We start from the raw sequence: 18399 nt of genomic DNA, 5'->3' as shown, positions 1-18399 counted from the left end.
ATTTTTATTTAATCTGTAGATATTTAAATATAATCTCTTTCCTTAAACGTTTTAAAACAAATCATTTTAGTAAAAATGGCAAAAGACTTGTATTTAATTTTGAAAGAGATTCGACGTTTGAATATCTAAAGAATAATAAAAATCCCAGTGAGAAGTTTTATAAAATTCAAAGTATTCTAATGTTTTCAGTTGTTTCATTTTTAGATTTTATATTTAGTTTCAAATTAAATATTCCAATAAAAGTAAATATTTTGAAAAATAAAAATAATATTGTAGGTCACTAGAAGATCTGCTCACATTATAGTCAGTATGGGACTCGGCACTAGACTTGTCTTGGACTCCGCCCAGAAGCGCCTATCAATGTGTTCAGTCTGCTTTGTTCCGCGTATAAGTGTGCATAAGAATGAAAACATGTTAAGCCTACTGACGTGCTTTAAACCTTTTACCATTCATTTCCCTGTTTTTTATCCTGGAGCCGCAAAGGTAGACAAGTTTGGGAATGGTGCCCTTGTAGGTCCTTCTTTATACCTAAAGGTAAAAAATTAGGTCAAATTTGACGTAGATTTTGCCGTATCGTCAAAGGCATTATTGGGCCCCTTATTACCTGCAGCTTTAAAAATAGATCAAATCTGACATAAATTTTGACGTAATGTAAGGGCCATTATTTGGATGTTTATGACCTATAAGTAAAAGAAAATGTCAAATTACATATGGGTGATTCTTCTGAAAGTGCCACTTTTGAAATTCGATTTTTCAACTAATTTTTTTTGAAATTATATGGTTTTTTTCTTTTGAACTTACTTTAATTCATACTCAAGAGTAAGAATTCAAGTTGCGCAAAATTAATTGTTGAAAATATTAAAGTTTTTCTTCTTTAAAGAAGATTGACTTTGTTGATCCACTTGATGGTTATTTAGGTTAATATTTTCAAATCAATGCAGGTAAATACTAAAAATAAAAGAAAAACTTGCACATTTCAAGGAAAAGGCTTCGAAAATGAAAACTTTGGAGATGGAAAATAAATTATTTTTTCACATTAATTCACATTAGGGCAGAATTAAAATACATTTTTTAGTAGCGGAGACTAGGTGGAGTTGTTACAATTTTGATAAAAATAGTTACTGTGCTTAGAGTTTAACTCCAATTTGTTTGGTCAAACGATTAAATCAAAGGTATATTATTTAGTTTTAAAAGGCCATAATTGATTTAGCTCTATATCTATTATTTAATTAACTAGAAGCATTTGAGTGACAGCGTGTAAATTGTAACAACTGCACAAAGTGAATGTCGCGGTTGTTACAATACCAAGAATCATTTATAAAATTTCTAAATTCAGGACAAGTAATTTCTTATAACAACTTATATTAATTATTCATAATTTTTGACTTAACGTAAAAGTACGTGATAGTTTCATAGAGATGGCAGCATTAATATTGTTTCGAAATGAAAAAAACTTAAAAAAGTTTTTTTTCATTAATTTTGAAGACGAATTTATAAAAACCATGAGATTTTTCATAAAAAATGAGTGAGATTACATTTTTGACAAATATTTTACATTTCAAACGAATCTGCTGAGTTTTGGAAAAAATATCCGTTCTCATTATCACTTGTAACAACTGCACAACAGGTACATTTTTTACAATAAAACACTTTATTAAAAAAGTATAGACTAAATGTGGACAACCAAGGCAGTTTTTTAAAGCTTAATCTTCATAGAATTGATATTAAAATCAATCAACCGGCAATTGATAGGTCCTGGGTTTCGAGCCCTAGTAGAGTTAGTCCCTCATTTTTTCATAGCTTTAAATTTATTTTTCAAAAAAATTTACTTTGTTAAGTATAAAGGTCTATTAATTACTTAAAAAATATCAGGCAGATAAATATTTACTTTTGGACTCTAAAAACCAATGTGCCTATTTATTAACTTGTAAAGCTTGAATATAATTTTTAAACATATGGCAGTAAGTTCGTACATAAAAACTAAACATTTTTCTCTTTGGAACCCCATCTCTATAACTAACTGTTTCTGAGATATTCCATTTGTAACAACTGCACAGCGTAACAACCGCACCTAATCTCCCCTGATTTCCAGAGTTTTAAATATTTGATACACACCTTGTTCAAATAAAAGAATAATGTTACCATAGAAACCGGCGCAGTTGTAAAATATCTTGTTTACTTCAGTCTTCAACGAGAGTACAATGACCAACTAGATCGCAATTTAAAAAAATTTACACACATGATGTTAGCTTCGTTCCCCGACGAATTTCCTAATCCTAGATTCCTAAACGTATTTTCCTAACAACTAGTTTTCCTAATAGTTAATTTTTCCTAAACCTATTTTCCTAAACCATTTTTCCGAACTCAATTTTCCTAAAGTCTTTTTTTACTAAAGTCTTTTTTTCCGAACAATATCATTTTTCCTAATGAAAAATATGACGATGCGATATGCGATCTGCACGGAGAAAATTTCTTTCGTAATGATTACAATAGTCTATATTACAGCTCGGATATGTGACCACTTTTTGTAATGATTACGAAAACTATGTCATTTATTAAGAATTTAGTAGGAGCGATTACTATAGTTACTTTAATGAATCCAAACACTGTATTAATCGTGTTGAAATTTATTTTTTGGAATCATTAATAGTTTAGATGTACAGGTTCAGAAAGGGTACTGTAGGCATTCACGCAGAGACTTGTTATAATTACAATAGTCTACGTTAAAAGGAAATCTTGTATACTGTTCACATTTGTAGCGGTCTCAGGAAATCAGCGATACAGACTGTAGTAGCCTTTACAACAGGACTATTGTAAAATAAAGTGACCGCGGCTGCCTTGCCTTCTTATTTTACTATAGTTCTTCGTAAAGACTACTATTGCTATATTTCTGATTACAAATGACTGTTGTAAAGTTAAAAAAGAAAATTTTCAACTAAAATAATTTTTTTTTGTAATTCATGACTTGCGTAAAGTACGTAAGTTGCCTAATTAGTGCAATTTACAATAATTCGCCCATTACGTAACTTAAGTTATTTACGTAAGTCCAACTTACGTTATTTACGTAACTTATATTTTTACGTATCATACATTATTTACGCAACTTATATTTTACGTAAGATAACTCACTTATTTGTGTAACTTACTTTTGTTACTTACGTAACTTGCGTAAGTTATGTAACTTACGTAAGTTGTGTAAATTATATAACAATTTATACAGGCAAGAAATCTTGTACCTTCGGTGCGTGTGTTAGAAAAAAAATTTTCACTATGGAAATGTAATAAAAAATAGACCTTACAATATTAAAGACTAACAATGAACAATAATTGTATTAATTATTGAGAACGAAGTGATTTTTTTACATTTAAAGTGTATAAGTCTTTCTCGCAAGCGGTGAACTTTCATAGCAGTTAGTATATAAGGAAGTTTAAGTCATGTATAAATATGTGTAAATAGCGATCGTTATTATGTTATGCGTTTAGTATTTAAGTTAGACTTATGTACATAGGGTTTAGTGAAATTGTCTAGTTTAATAATATAATTAATCTTGAAGTGGGTAGTCTTGGAAGAGTGAAATTAATGTGCAATACATGATTAGAATTCATGAATTACAAAAAAATTTTATTTTAGTTGAAAATTTTCTTTTTTAACTTTACAACAGTCATTTGTAATCAGAAATATAGCAATAGTAGTCTTTACGAAGAACTATAGTAAAATAAGAAGGCAAGGCAGCCGCGGTCACCTTATTTTACAATAGTCCTGTTGTAAAGACTACTACAGTCTGTATCACTGATTTCCTTATACCGCTACAAATGTGAACAGTATCCAAGATTTCCTTTTAACGTAGACTATTGTAATCAGTCACATAGACTTTGTGCTAACTCATATTTAGTTCGTATTTATTTCAAATAAATTTTTAATGAGTACGTTCGACTTACAGAATTGTTACAACGAAGCTGCTTTAGGCATTACGAAAAGTGGTCACATATCCGAGCAGTACTGTTCGACTATTGTAATCATTAACAGAAAATTTTTCTCCGTGTGCAATTGTTTTTTCAATAGCAACCAATGTAAATATCAAAAGTTCCGAAATTTTTATTGTCATTTAATATTTCGAGTCTAAATTAAAAGTTATATATTCGTGGTCGTTGTGCTAGAGGAAGACGAAGGGCTGTCCCCCCTCGCTACCCTATTTCTTTGTGGAATCAGTATGATGCCACTTTGAGTGGCGCTCAAAGAACTAATAATTGTAGTGAGGGGTGGCATAATCGCTTCCACCTCCTGTTAGGGAAAAATCATCCCGACTTATATTCCTTACTCACAAATTTCCAATCAGAACAAGCTGATGTGGAAACTATGTGTAGGGAATTAAATATGGGTAGAAAAGTAGCCGCAGGTATGAAAAAAAATGGATAGAAACCCAAACGAGAATACGGAGAATTGTCGAGGACTACGAAATTTATAAACAAGACGCAGTTCTAAAATATCTAGAAAATTTGGCACATACAATAGTTCTTTAAATTCTAGTAATTAATTTTAATTATTTTCACTTCATTTAAAAATAAAAATTTTTAGGAAATTAGGAAAATTTAATAACTTTAGGAATTTCCGCTTAGGAAAATTGCTTTAGGAATTTATATTTTAGGAAATTCGTTTTTAGGAAATGTTGAAATTAGGAATCTAGGATTAGGAAAATCGGTAGGAAATCTGTTAGCTTTGGCTTTTATGCTCCCCCTGACGTAAAGATTGCCTTTCATTTGCTTTTGCATGCGTCGATAGATAAACTTCGCACAATATTACTTTATTTTGATGAAACTTATGTATCAGGAAAACCAGCAAGAGGACGGAGAAGGCAAATTCTACCTCGGTATCCCATCGAACTCTGGAACCACCATGAAGCGGCTCTCAGAGGAAGTAGCAGAACCAACAATGTCAGTAATGGTTGGCACAACCGTTTTGCGACACTAGTGGGAAAAGATTATCCCGATTTGTACTCTCTACTGACAGAGGTACAAAAGGAGCAAGCCGATACTGAATGTGCTATTGCGGAGCTCAGTTTAGGCAGATCAGTAAAAGCTGCCCCTAAGAAAATGTGGTACCTTCTTCAAAGTAGACTCCAAGCAATTACAGCCTCCTATGAGGATTATAAAAGGAAGAATAAACTAAACTGTTGGACTTTTTAAGGTACTACTACACTTTAGAATTTAAAAATTTTATATTTTTTTTATTGTATTTTTTAACTCCTTATGACTTCAGAAAACACCTCCTAAAGTATTTATAACCAATTGTAAAAAATAAAAGTGAATTTTTCAAGAAATATTCAATTAATGTAAAAAGTCATTGACAAATTAAGTAAGTCTTTAAGGGGATGGTGGGGTCCAGCTTTTTGTTACGACCAGTAGAAACATTGGTGCTAATGTATGTAACAGTTTCTGACATAAAAAAAATTGTGGGGTTTCAATTTGCAAAAGAATTTCAGGTAATTTATGGATGGCCTCTAACGATACATATAAGTTTAAACGCGTTTTTCTCAAAATAACGTTTTCTCAAATTGCGGACAGTTTATCTCTGAATCTACTGAACCGATTTTAATAAATAATAACTCGTTTTGTTTGTTAGCATGTCCTGTGTGAGAATTTACCAGAAAATTGTCAAAAAATTAAAAAAAAACATTTTTGCAGACTAGAAAAATACTGAAAAACATAGTGTATTTTGACAAAAATTATTGAAACATCTGATATTTTTTTATTTTAGTACATCTTTCATTAATTGTGGTAGATTTCTATGCAAGACACCTTCCTTTTTAAAAAGCAAATTGGATTTTTTGTATCCGATTTGTCAATCTTGAGATAATCTGTCCGCAATTGGACAACTAACTTTTTGGAGTTTCGATCTGAATGCTGTCTGCAGATTATGATATTAAATAAAAATTAAAAACAAACTATTATTTTTATTCTACAAATATCTTTTCGGGTACATAGCCATTCGGGAAAATAGTATTCGGGAAAATGGTCATTCGGGAAAGAAGCATTCGGGAAAATGACCGGATACCTGTTCATAGCTATAGGTATACCACAGCATGCTTTAGTATACCTATAGCTATGAACATAAATGCGCAGCTTCTCTCAATGTAGACTCACCTTTAAGGCATAGTACCCTTACATAAAAAATTAGGTCAATTTGAAGGGCAGTTTCGACCTACACGTCAAAAGTTGACAAGAATATTGCCCTTAAAATTGACTATTGATGAATAGGTTAAAAAATATCATAAATTTGACATAAATTTTGACCTATGGTATACTTTAGGAAATCCTTATGAAGCTTCTGTTTGACCTGTTGGAACCAAATTTTGAAAGAAGTGTAAGACAAAGCTTTTCGTCAAGCTTTGACTTGTAGGTCAAAACTGTCCTCAAATTTGACCTAAATTTTGAAGAAAGAGCAGGTCAAATAGAGTATTAATGTCAAGTTTTGACCTGCAAGTCAAAACTGCCATTGAAGTTGACCTAAATTTTGAGGACAGAAGGAATATTGTTTGTCAATTTTTGACCTGTAGGTTAAAACTGTCCTTAAAATTCACCTACATTTTTAAGGCAGATAAGTCATTGAAGGTAAGTCATTGAAGGTAAGATGTAAGTTGCATCCAATCAATCAAGATAAGACGAAAGGTATCTGACCAATTAAGGTAAGATATATGATAAATAATGCATCCAACCATTGAATATAAGACTTCGGGAAGGTGTCTGACTTATATCTTACCTTAATTGGTCAGATATTTTCCGTCTTATCTACATTGATTGGATGCAACTTGCATCTTATCCTAACTGGTCAGATACCTTGCGTCTTACCTTTATTTGTTGAATGCATTAACCTATACACGGAGAGACCCACATCTGTAAACATTACTAAAAATGGTTGCAATGACCGGAAATAAGGGGATTTTTATCATAATGTACTACAGAAATAGATAAATTTACAAAAGAAATAGATAAATTTGCTACATTGAAATAGCAAGTTTTAATATTTTGTGTAAGAGTTGTAAATGTAGCGAAAATTGATTATAGTTTTATCTAATTTCATTAGACAAAATCTGACAAATGAAAACATTTTTCACTAAAACCTACTATCCAATGTAGTAATTTTTGGTGAGCAAGTGCGGCTAGCGAGTGCAGTCATATGGCGCCTGCATTTCTATTGGTTGCTAACTTCGTCAATCTCCGTAAATGAGCCGATGCCATCCGATCATTGACAGTGACTATGTTTCGCGTATGTAAAATAAATTTGGATATTATCTACAATAATTAAATATAAAGTAAAACGTAGGTCGTTCGTTATCTCAGAAATTGACCATTATAAATTAATAAATTTTGCATTTATTCCTGTCCCAAGAACTATGTCTTATAATAAGTTGTTAAAAGTAAACTGCTTTCTCGTAAGTGCTGTAAATTTTCATCATTCAATATATAAGGAAACAAAGATGTATACTTTCAGTGAAATTCGTTGTCGTGCGTGCAGTTGTGTATTAGTGTAATAATTAACAGCGTCTATACATATAAGTGAAATAAACATGTGTGTGTCTTCAAATATTTTTCCAACAAATATACAATAAGTGTACTAGCGTCATATTCCTCGCTCGCTAACGCTCGCTCGGAAGACATTTTCTTATTTATTTCCACTTACATAAATATTTTTTGAGGTAAAAATTTTGTTAAAAAAACTTTTAACGTCAAAAACTCTCCTGATTAAGCTAATTTTGTTTAAAAAAATCTTTAACTTCAAATACGATCCTTATACCTCATACAATATGAATGCAAGCTAATTGTTTATAACATTTATACACCAATAGGTGTTTTTAAAAAAATATGTAATACATATATGTTTTCGTAGTGGTTTTTAGCGTAAAATCAGTAGATAAGTTTCTTATAAAAATCGATTTTTCTTCATTTGTTTATAAAAAAAATTGTTAAAAAAATATTTTTTTAACATTCAACGACAAAAATTATCATCAGATCCCATGCCAGGATTTCAATAGTTACTTTTATTATATCTGCATTCTTTTGCCTATAGGTATCAATGGGTTAATGTAAAAAATCTTTTCCTTAAAGCATTTTTTCAGTTAGTAGAAAATAAATTTGACACAATAACGTTTGACTTTTGTTCCACTGAAGACCATAAAAATAAAAAATTAGAACTATAAGCCTGGATAAAGTGTGGAGGAAAATACTTTTTACAATAAAAAAGGAAAATAATTTTTATAAAAAAGTTAAAAATATATAGTTAAACTGTTTATAATAATAATATATACGTATATAATTAATAAGTGTATTAGAGGCGAGCAGTAAATGTCATATCATCTTTTAAATACACTGATATAGGCGCTACTTAGTTAGCGCAACGCACAAAAACTCGTAGCGCAAACTTCAAAAATTTTTTTCTCAAAAACATCAAAAAGCACTTTTTTAAAAATTTAACCACTTATTAAGGAATGTTTAAATTTTGAAAAAATAATTTTTTTAGGAAACTCCAGAATGCCCTTAGCAGACACGGAAAAACTTTTTTCAAGAGTTATTACGAAACTTATTCAAGAACTCAGGATAAGGAAAAAAATTTAGAACTTTTTTTAGAAAAGTTCAATATTCATTAAAGAATTTTCAGGTCTTTTTCTAATGGCTTGAAAATAATTGTTCTTGACGCTGCGAGTGAATACTTCAGTGACTGCGCGCTGAAAAAGTCCCGAACTATTTAAGAAAGAAGACGTAGAGTAACCAATGTTACGAGCGACTACCATCTCGCTCGTTAACTTTCGATATATCGATTCACCAGTTATCGAAGCGCGAAATTATAATATTTCGTTAATTAACCTTATTATTTTTAGTATTTTCTCACGACTTTAGACAAATATTGACGAGACTAAACAAGAAAGTTTGACTATTGTAAAATATAATACTTCACGGTTTAATAGTTTCCAAATTCTGAATATGTATTTGAAAATCAACATTTCTTAGAATTGCCATAAATCAAGGGGAATAGCGAAAGAAAATGTAATCTCTAGTTTCTTTAGAGTCATAAAACCGAGAAACTCTTGAAAGAATATAAAAAATATCTCAAGTGTCCTTTTCCATAGGACAATGCAACATGTGTTTACTATACTTGTGACCACAGTAATGGCTTCGTAAAGTCACGTACACATAGACTTTCATTATGCGACGAACTTTAATTATCAATTGTATAATATGGACATTATGAACAATTATCAACAATATTATATTGTTGCTAATTGTGCAGTATGAATGTATTATTTGAAAATGATATTATTAGTAAACTTTATCTAATTGATTGTTGTAATATTGTGGTATTGGATGTGTATGTATGTATATATATATATTTGTAACGTATTAAAATAATTATAATATTATATCATGATATATTATCAAATTGGTTATCGTTATAATTGTTGTTTATATTTGAATATGATGAGTGCAGTATATGAGATTTATTGTTACTAGATATGATGTAAATAATTAATAATTATGTAATTAGTGTGAATGCAAAAGGGTTATGTTCACTTGTTGTGATACAGGTTTTTAATACATAGAGTATGATTATAAGTGTATTAGTGCAATACAGTGTTAGTGTTGTGATTCTGAACACTCCATAGACTTTACAAACTCTATAACAGGGCATGCGCAAAGATTCTGCCATGGACCAAGGGCTAAATGCTCCCTCACGAATTCAGTTCTATTTTGGAGTTCTTTCGTAATGTACTTCAGAGTAGTCCCAAAAATAGCTCTAAGAATAACTTCGACTTGTGTAATGTTTTTGACTTTAATAAATGTATTGGGTTTACTCGCGAATTTAGTTGGATTAATGATTAATTAATATTATTAATTATTAATTGATCCTTCTTATTCGTGAGGTTTTTCCCTCCATTTTAACGGAAATTAACTTGTTTTATTTGAATATTTCCGCCTTCCTTTTCAAAGGATTAAACCAAGATTGAACATCAAATCAAATCGCGGATCTTACGCCTGCGCGTAAATAACGTAACTCCGCACGTAACACCAACAGGTATACAGCGCCTGTTAGCTTTAAGCGCTTCAAATATGATCTAAAGCAATAATATCGTAACGCGTCCACAGCCGAGTGGTAAAGGCGGAGATTTCTTTCTTAACCCCTTGACTGTGAGGGTACGTCTATAGACGTACATTTGAAAGTGCACGGAAAAAAAAGTTCCCAGATATTTCAGGAATTATTTCCTAACTCTTGGATACGTGGTAACAGCTCTGAACTAGCGATGAACATTCAATGGTAATCAATTAATGTTTGAAAGAAATTCGGGAACTGTATTAGAAAAAGCTGTAAATAGTCCAATAGTCTTTTTTTCATTACTTTCTCATGTAAAGTTCATGGCACTGTCCGCAACTGTTTCTAAAATTTTCGGGAACTCGTCAAGGAATCTTGGTGCGCAGAAACCCAGTGCGTACCAGTCTCAACAAGTCTCACAGTCAGTAAGACTTGCGTGCCTTATATATTTATTTTATGCTGAGGTATTTAACGTTCCTGTTTAGCTCAGATGGATAAGACGCCGGACTTCTATTCCTCGGGTACGCGAGTTCTGTTCCAGCCGCCGTCGATTTTTCTCTCATATGGTTTTTTCTATTTCAGAAACTTAATAAAAAATAAAAATTGTATGTGACCTTCAAGGATAAATGTGTGTGTGTGTGCGGACGTGTCAAGGAGGGGAAGTGGGAGGGGGGAAGCAGAATCCATTTTTTCTTGCATTCGCCTAACTTTTCGATTTTCTTGAACAGTTCCCGACTTTTTCAAGAACAGTTTGCCGAGAAGTGGTGAAATAGTTATAATTTGTAGAGAAATAGTAAATGACATATTTAAACGAGGCAACCTTTAGTTATCTGTGTACTACCCGCCGTATCCAAGAGTTAAGAACGAAGTTCCCGAATAATCCTCGAACTTTTTTTTTCCGTGTGGGCTTCCAGTGTGAGGTACGTCTATAGACGTACATACAAAAAAATTGATAAAAGGCAGAAAAAACAAGTAAATTTACGTCACACATACGTTACTTATGGTATTTTCGACGCTAAATCCGAATCTGAAGTCAAATTTTGAAAATTCGAAAACAAAAATCCAATATGGCTGCTCAAAAGTAGACTGTTTTGAATAATACTTTTATTATATTAAATCTCAGGCAGCATACATTATCATATCAAAATAATATCTCACACAATTATATTAAAATGTTGTCGACGTCGCTGGTTACGAATATGAAGTTAGATTTTCGAAATTCAAAATGGCGGATTTGGATCCGCCATTTTGAATTTCGATGACGGGCTAATTTTTTCTAATTCATTGAATTCGCTTGAAACTTGTTACTCGGGGGTTTTCGAGGTCGCTGATTCCGAATATGAAGTTAGATTTTCGAAATTCAAAATGGCGGATCCAAAATGGCGGACATATTTTTTTGAATTCATTGGATTTGCTTAAAACTTGTTACTCAGGGGTTTTCGAGGTCGCTGATTCGGAATATAAAGTTAGATTTTCGTAATTCAAAATGGCGGATCCAAAATGGCGGACGTATTTTTTGAATTCATCGTATTCGTTTGAAACTTGTTACTCGGAGGTTTTCAGGGTCACTGATAACGAATCTAAGCTCAGATTTTTAAAATTCAAAATGGCGGATCCAATATGGCGGACGTATTTTTTTAATTTCTCGGATTCAATTGAAACTTGTTACTCGGGTGTTTTCGAGGTCGCTGATGACGAATCTGAAGTCAGATTTTCAAAATTCAAAATGGAGGACGTATTTTTTTGAATTCATCGTATTCGCTTGAAACTTGTTACTCGGGGGTTTTCAGGGTCGCTTATAACGAATCTGAAGTGCATTTTTAAACATTCAAAATGGCGGATCCAAATCAGCGACCTCGAAAACCCCCGAGTAACAAGTTTTAAGCGAATCCGATGAATTCAAAAAAATATGTCCTCCATTTTGAATCAGCCATTTTGAATTTCGAAAATCTAACTTCATATTTGGAATCAGCGACCTTGAAAACGCCCGAGTAACAAGTTTCAAGCAAATCTGATGAATTCAAAAAAATACGTCCGCCATTTTAAATTTTGAAAATCTGACTTCAGATTCGTCATCAGCGACCCCAAAAACCCCTGAGTAACTAGTTTCAAGTGAATCCGATGAATTTTTGAAAATGTCGTCCGCCATATTGGAGCTGCCATTTTGAATTTTGAAAATCTGACTTCATATTCGGAATCAGCGACCTCGAAAACCCCCGAGTAACAAGTTTCAAGCAAATCGGATGAATTCAAAAAAATACGTCCGCTATTTTGGATCCGCCATTTTGAATTTTGAAAATCTGACTTTAGATTCGTCCGAACAGCTTAAAATAATATTTCTATCTACGGTTTTCTAGCATTTCTTGTTTCTTTTCCATATCCTGAGTTCTTGAATAAGTTTCTAAATAACTCTTGAAAAAAGTTTTTCTGTGTATTTTTTTAACAATAAAAAATTATTGTTTAAACAAATTATTGAAAATTTAATTTTTCTTAACTTTTTTTTAATATTATAAAAAACTAGCTGCGATACCCGTCTTCGACGGGTTATTAGTTATTGTTATTCCTACTTATATATTAATAGCTGCGATACCCGTCTTCGACGAGTTTCTTAAGTATTTTTATAGTTTTCCATATTGAGTATTGATTGGTATTTAACCAACTACATTGAAACTAATTATCTTGATGATTATTAATATTAATTAATGAAGAAGAAAACGAAATTTTAAGGAAAGAAAAAAGATAATGTTTACAATTTTTAAAATCGCCCAAATGTGAAAACCATCATGGCTTAATAACGGCCCAGTACTGGCAAAGTTGTCACCTAGTCTTGGTCGATATTATTGGGACTACTCTTGTGGTGTTAATTACGGTTTGACGTCGGCAGACGTTAATGGCCCAACCCAGGTGCGATTTTTTGTTCGGCCCATAGTTGGGCCAACTTTTACAAAGTCGGTCCAACTTCTCGTGCCAGAGGTTGGGCCAACCATACAGATGATAACGGCGACCGTCTAATGGCGACGATGGTTGGCCCGACAACTCATAAGGAAGTTGGCCCAACTTACAATGCATATGTTGTGCCAACTATACATTTCAATGGTTGGTCCAAAGACTGACGCCAAAGTTTGCACAACTTTAGATGCGTAAGTTGGGCCAACCACAATTTTCAAAGTTTGGCCAACTTCAACAGCCAAAGGTAAAAAATTATTAAAAAACTACATTATTTAAACAATTAACACGTTATTATTAGCGGGAACATCAGATATAACCTTTACCTATTATTATTAAACACAATCTCATACATACATTTTCGAAAATATCTATCGCTCGCTGGGATCGAACCCCTAACCTAACGCACCGAAGACTTATACACTGACCACTACGCTACGCTCACATGGGAGTGCATAACGCAAAATGTATATTTAAGCTGCAACAGTCGGGCCAACCGTGGCCCAGAGTTCGGCCAACCAAGAAAGTTTAAGTCATTTAAACCGCATTTGACAAAGTTTTGCCAACCGTTGGGCCAACCAAGAAAAATCAAGTCAATTAAACTGCGTTTCACAAAGTTTTGCCCACCGTCGGGCCAACCGTGGCCCAAAGTTCGGCCGACCAAGAAAGTTTAAGTCAATGAAACTGCGTTTCTAGAGTTTTGCCAACCGTTGGGCCAACCGTGGCCCAGAGTTCGGACAACCAAGAAAGTTTAAGTCAATTAAACTGCGTTTCACATAGTTTTGCCAACCGTTGGGCCAACCGTGGCCCAGAGTTCGGCCAACCAAGAAAGTTTAAGTCAATTAAACTGCGTTTCACAAAGTTTTGCCAACCGTTGGGCCAACCGTTGCCCAGAGTTCGGCCAACCAAGAAAAATCAAGTCAATTAAACTGCGTTTCACATAGTTTTGCCAACCGTTGGGCCAACCGTGGCCCAGAGTTCGGCCAACCAAGAAAGTTTAAGTCATTTAAACTGCGTTTCTAGAGTTTTGCCAACCGTTGGGCCAACCGTTGCCCAGAGTTCGGCCAACCAAGAAAAATCAAGTCAATTAACCCTTTAACGTCCAAATTTTTTTTCCATTCAAAATTCATGACACTTGGTACCTAGGGGTTTTCGGGGTCCCTGATTACGAATCTGATGTCAGATTTCAAAAATTCAAAATGGCGGATCCAATATGGCGGACCGGAATTTTAAAATTTGGTGAATTTTTATGAAACTTGGTATATAGGGGTTTTTGGGGTCGCTGATTACGAATTTTAAGTCAGATTTTAAAAATTCAAAATGGCGGATCCAATATGGCAGACCGAAAATTTAAAATTCGATGGATTTTTATGGAACTTGGTATCTAGGGGTTTTCGGGTTCGCTGAATACGAATTTTAAGTCAGATTTTAAAAATTTAAAATGGCGGATCTAATATGGCGGACCTAAAATTTAAAATTCGTTGGATTTTTATGAAACTTAGTATGTAGGGGTTTTTGTGGTAGCTGATTATAAATCCAATGTAGCTTGGAACTAGTGGCTTACTAAGTCCACGTCGTTAGTTCTGGGTCACGCAAAGTGTAAGTTGGTTTCGTATTTAAAAATTATTAAAGACCTAATACAGTTTCTAAAATTTATCCATTATCTTTAAATGCGACATTTTGAATATTGAAAATATGACATCTAATTCGCAATCAGCGACCTCGAAAACGCCTAGATACTAAGTTCCACGAAAATTCATCGAATTGTAAATTTTCGTCCGCCATATTGGATCCGCCATTTTTAATTTTCAAAATCTGACATCAGATTCGTAATCAGCGACCTCGAAAACCCCTAAAGACAAAGTTTCATAAAAATCCATCAAATTTTATATTTTTGTCCGCCATATTGGATCCGCCATTTTGAATTTTTAAAATTTGACATCAGATTCGTAATCAGGGACCTCGAAAACCCCTACATACCAAGTTTCATGAAAATCCATCAAATTTTAAATTTTTCGGTACGCCATATTGGATCCGCCATTTTGAATTTTCAAAATCTGACATCAGATTCGTAATCAGCGACCCCGAAAACCCCTAGATATCATTTTGTAATTAAATATATTAACCCTATTTGAAGATAGGTTTTTTTATTCTTTATGGTACAGCATATGTACCGCTGGACGTTAAAGGGTTAAACTGCGTTTCACAAAGTTTTGCCCACCGTCGGGCCAACCGTGGCCCAGAGTTCGGCCAACCAAGAAAGTTTAAGTCATTTAAACTGCATTTGACAAAGTTTTACCAACCGTCGGGCCAACCGTGGCCCAGAGTTTGGCCGACCAAGAAAGTTTAAGTCATTTAAACTGCGTTTCTAGAGTTTTGCCAACCGTTGGGCCAACCGTTGCCCAGAGTTCGGCCAACCAAGAAAAATCAAGTCAATTAAACTGCGTTTCACAGAGTTTTGCCAACCGTTGGGCCAACCGTTGCCCAGAGTTCGGCCAACCGAAACTGAAAGTCTTTTAAAATACGTTTGGATAAGTTGTGCCAACCTTTGTCGCCAAAGTTGGCCCGACGGTTGGTTAAACTCTGCATTTAATGGTTGGCTTGCAAAGTCAAGCCAACTGTGGGCACAAGTACTTGCCAAAGTTGGGCAAACTCTGGCAACCAAAACTTTGCTTGCCAAAATTAGGCCAACCTTGGGCCAACCTTCAAACTCTGGCGGCCAACCTAAATTCGCACCTGGGAATATTCACTGCCATTACTTTCCCAGTATTGGCAAAATACAAAAACTAATATAAATTATTCTATTTTTTATTAATTAACTACGTCCCAATATTGGCAATTATATTTTGCCATCATTGCAGATACAAAATTTTTACTATTAATGTGCCATTACTGAGCCGATCAACGTCCCAATATTCTGAAACTGAAAATACCAACGTTTATTCGACGAAAATTTTTACTTTAGCTAATTGCTTATTTTAATATTAACACCCTTTTAAAAAAATTACAAAAGGATCACGGATTTCCCGAAATTCCTGGAAATTCAACTAAATTATTGTTTCCTCGCCTCGCAAGCATTTTTTTCTCTTAATAATCAGAATCCATTTAAAAAAATTGCAAGAGGATTCGAGGCGAGGAAAGTTGTGATTTTTATTTTTTTGTCACGGATTTTCCAAAAATCCGAGAATTCAGTTTTATCCAATACTTTCAATTACAACTTGCCATCACAAATAGAAAAGTTTAGCCTAATAGTCTGATAATAATGTGCCACTATTGGTCCGTGCTAAGTCCCGTTACCAGCAATGAGACGTTTTGAATGCCAGTATAGGCCCAGTAGTTTTTGCCAGTTTTCTGCAGACATTCACTGAAAAAATTACATTTTAATTTTAAGAAAATCTTAATATTAAAATCTTAATATTCTTATATTCCCCACTTAGATTATGTGGGAAATATTCTTACAATAAGAAGAAAATTAGTATTGTAAGAATATTTCCTACTTAATTTAAGCGGGGAATATTCTTGGCGCATATTTAAGAAGTTTTTCTTAAAATTAGAATGTAATTTTTTCAGTGCTGACGGGCCCGTTTTGCAGTCTTAGAATTTCGCATTTGGAGCTTATAAAAAACCATTTATTATCTTTTTTCCGAGAAGCACCACGTGGAGGTGACCACTATTGGTTGTTTTTGGCAAGTTTTTAAATCCCGTGCAGAAATTACCCTAACAGGGCCCTGACCCCGTATGAAACCGGGAACCCGACCGGGCCCCGGCTTGGTAGCTCGTCCAATCGGGCTTTTCGTCATGGCGCTGGGCGGGTTCCCTGTTTCACCCCGGTCTGGACCCGGCCAGGCCCCTGTCAAAATTTCTACTCGGGATTATTCTCCAGGAGCTTTGTAAAACTAAAAAAAATTCTTGTTAATTAAATTCGATAAAAAATATGAAACATTTTTATTTCAGTATTACTAAATTATCTTGGATCATAATTTGTAAAAACAAAAAACATCTTATTTAGAAGTAATAAGTGGGTAAAATCAAAAAAATTAGATATTAATATTTTCAATTTTTATGGGTAAAAATATTTAAACTTTTAAATTTTATATTTAAAATTCATATTTTTTTCTATTTTTATGATAAAATTGAAATTAAAATTACCAAGAAAACAAATTAATTAATTAATTAGAAAATATCAATACCAACTTAATGCAAGAATTAATTAATATTTAACCCTTTGAGTAGCAGTGATACATTTAATTTATATGAACATTTTTTTGTTAACTTCTGTATAACTTTCTTGATTTTAAAAACTGAATATTGAAACAATTTTTTTGGTCCAATGAGGCAAATTTCTTGCTTTAAATACTGGTCTTTAAATAAAAAAAGTTTAATAACTTTCCATAAAAAGCTTGTTTAAAAATCAAAAATCATCATTTTTGTAGAAAAAATTTGATCAGAAAAATCGAAAAAAATTTCAAAATACGTCTTTTTTTGAAATTTTAGTATAGAAATGGGTTGTATTTATCTAAAAAGTTAGCTAAGGATAGTTTTTCATCCATTTTATAAAAAATAAAAATTTTTCATTTTTTTGATTTTTCGAATTTTTTGAAAAAATGTCGTAACTTTCGTTTAAGTTAATATTTTTTAATCGGATAAGGCTATGATTTTAAGTTACGTTAATACCTAAAAGACTGCCAAGTTTCACTTTAATCGGTTAAACCGTTTTGAAGTGATGCACGAACAAAGTTTTGCATACAGACAGACAGACAGACAAATTTTTTTTTTACATTTTTCGAATTCTCATGTCTCAAAACGAAAAAATATATAAAAATTTTCAAGCTTGGAGCATTGTACAGACAGAAGTCTGATTTTATTAATATAGATTGATATTTATTTATTTTCAGTTTCTAATTTTTCAAATCTAAATATCTTGCAAAAAATTTTTTTTTTTGCAAAACTCTTTGGCACAGTTATTCAGTACCCCAAATACTACAAAATTACAAACTTTAAGAAAAATCAGTGATCCACTATTTACTTTTCGTACGGAACTGCCCTTGATATAAAAATTTTAATTCGTAGTATCAAATAAATATTTATTTGTAGCAAATTCGAATTATTTAAGTCAAATGAATGAAATAATTGGATCTAATAAATATTGCTTTAAATCAATTAGGTCAATTACTTGATTCAGTAATGCATGGATTTTAATTCAAATAAATATTGATTTGCATCAATAAAATAATTTTTTTTAAATAACTAAATATTTATGGGACATTCCGCACGTCAACACGGACAGAGCTCTTAACAAAAATTGCTTTAATAGATTTAAACGTTCTAGGGCTTAAAAGATTTCTACATTCATGTACTTTAAGATGGCGATG

Source organism: Leptopilina heterotoma, unplaced genomic scaffold, assembly GCF_015476425.1.
Source record: "Leptopilina heterotoma isolate Lh14 unplaced genomic scaffold, ASM1547642v1 Lhet_11, whole genome shotgun sequence".
Taxonomy (NCBI): Eukaryota; Metazoa; Arthropoda; class Insecta; order Hymenoptera; family Figitidae; genus Leptopilina; species Leptopilina heterotoma.
Note: the sequence above shows the minus strand (reverse complement) of the source record.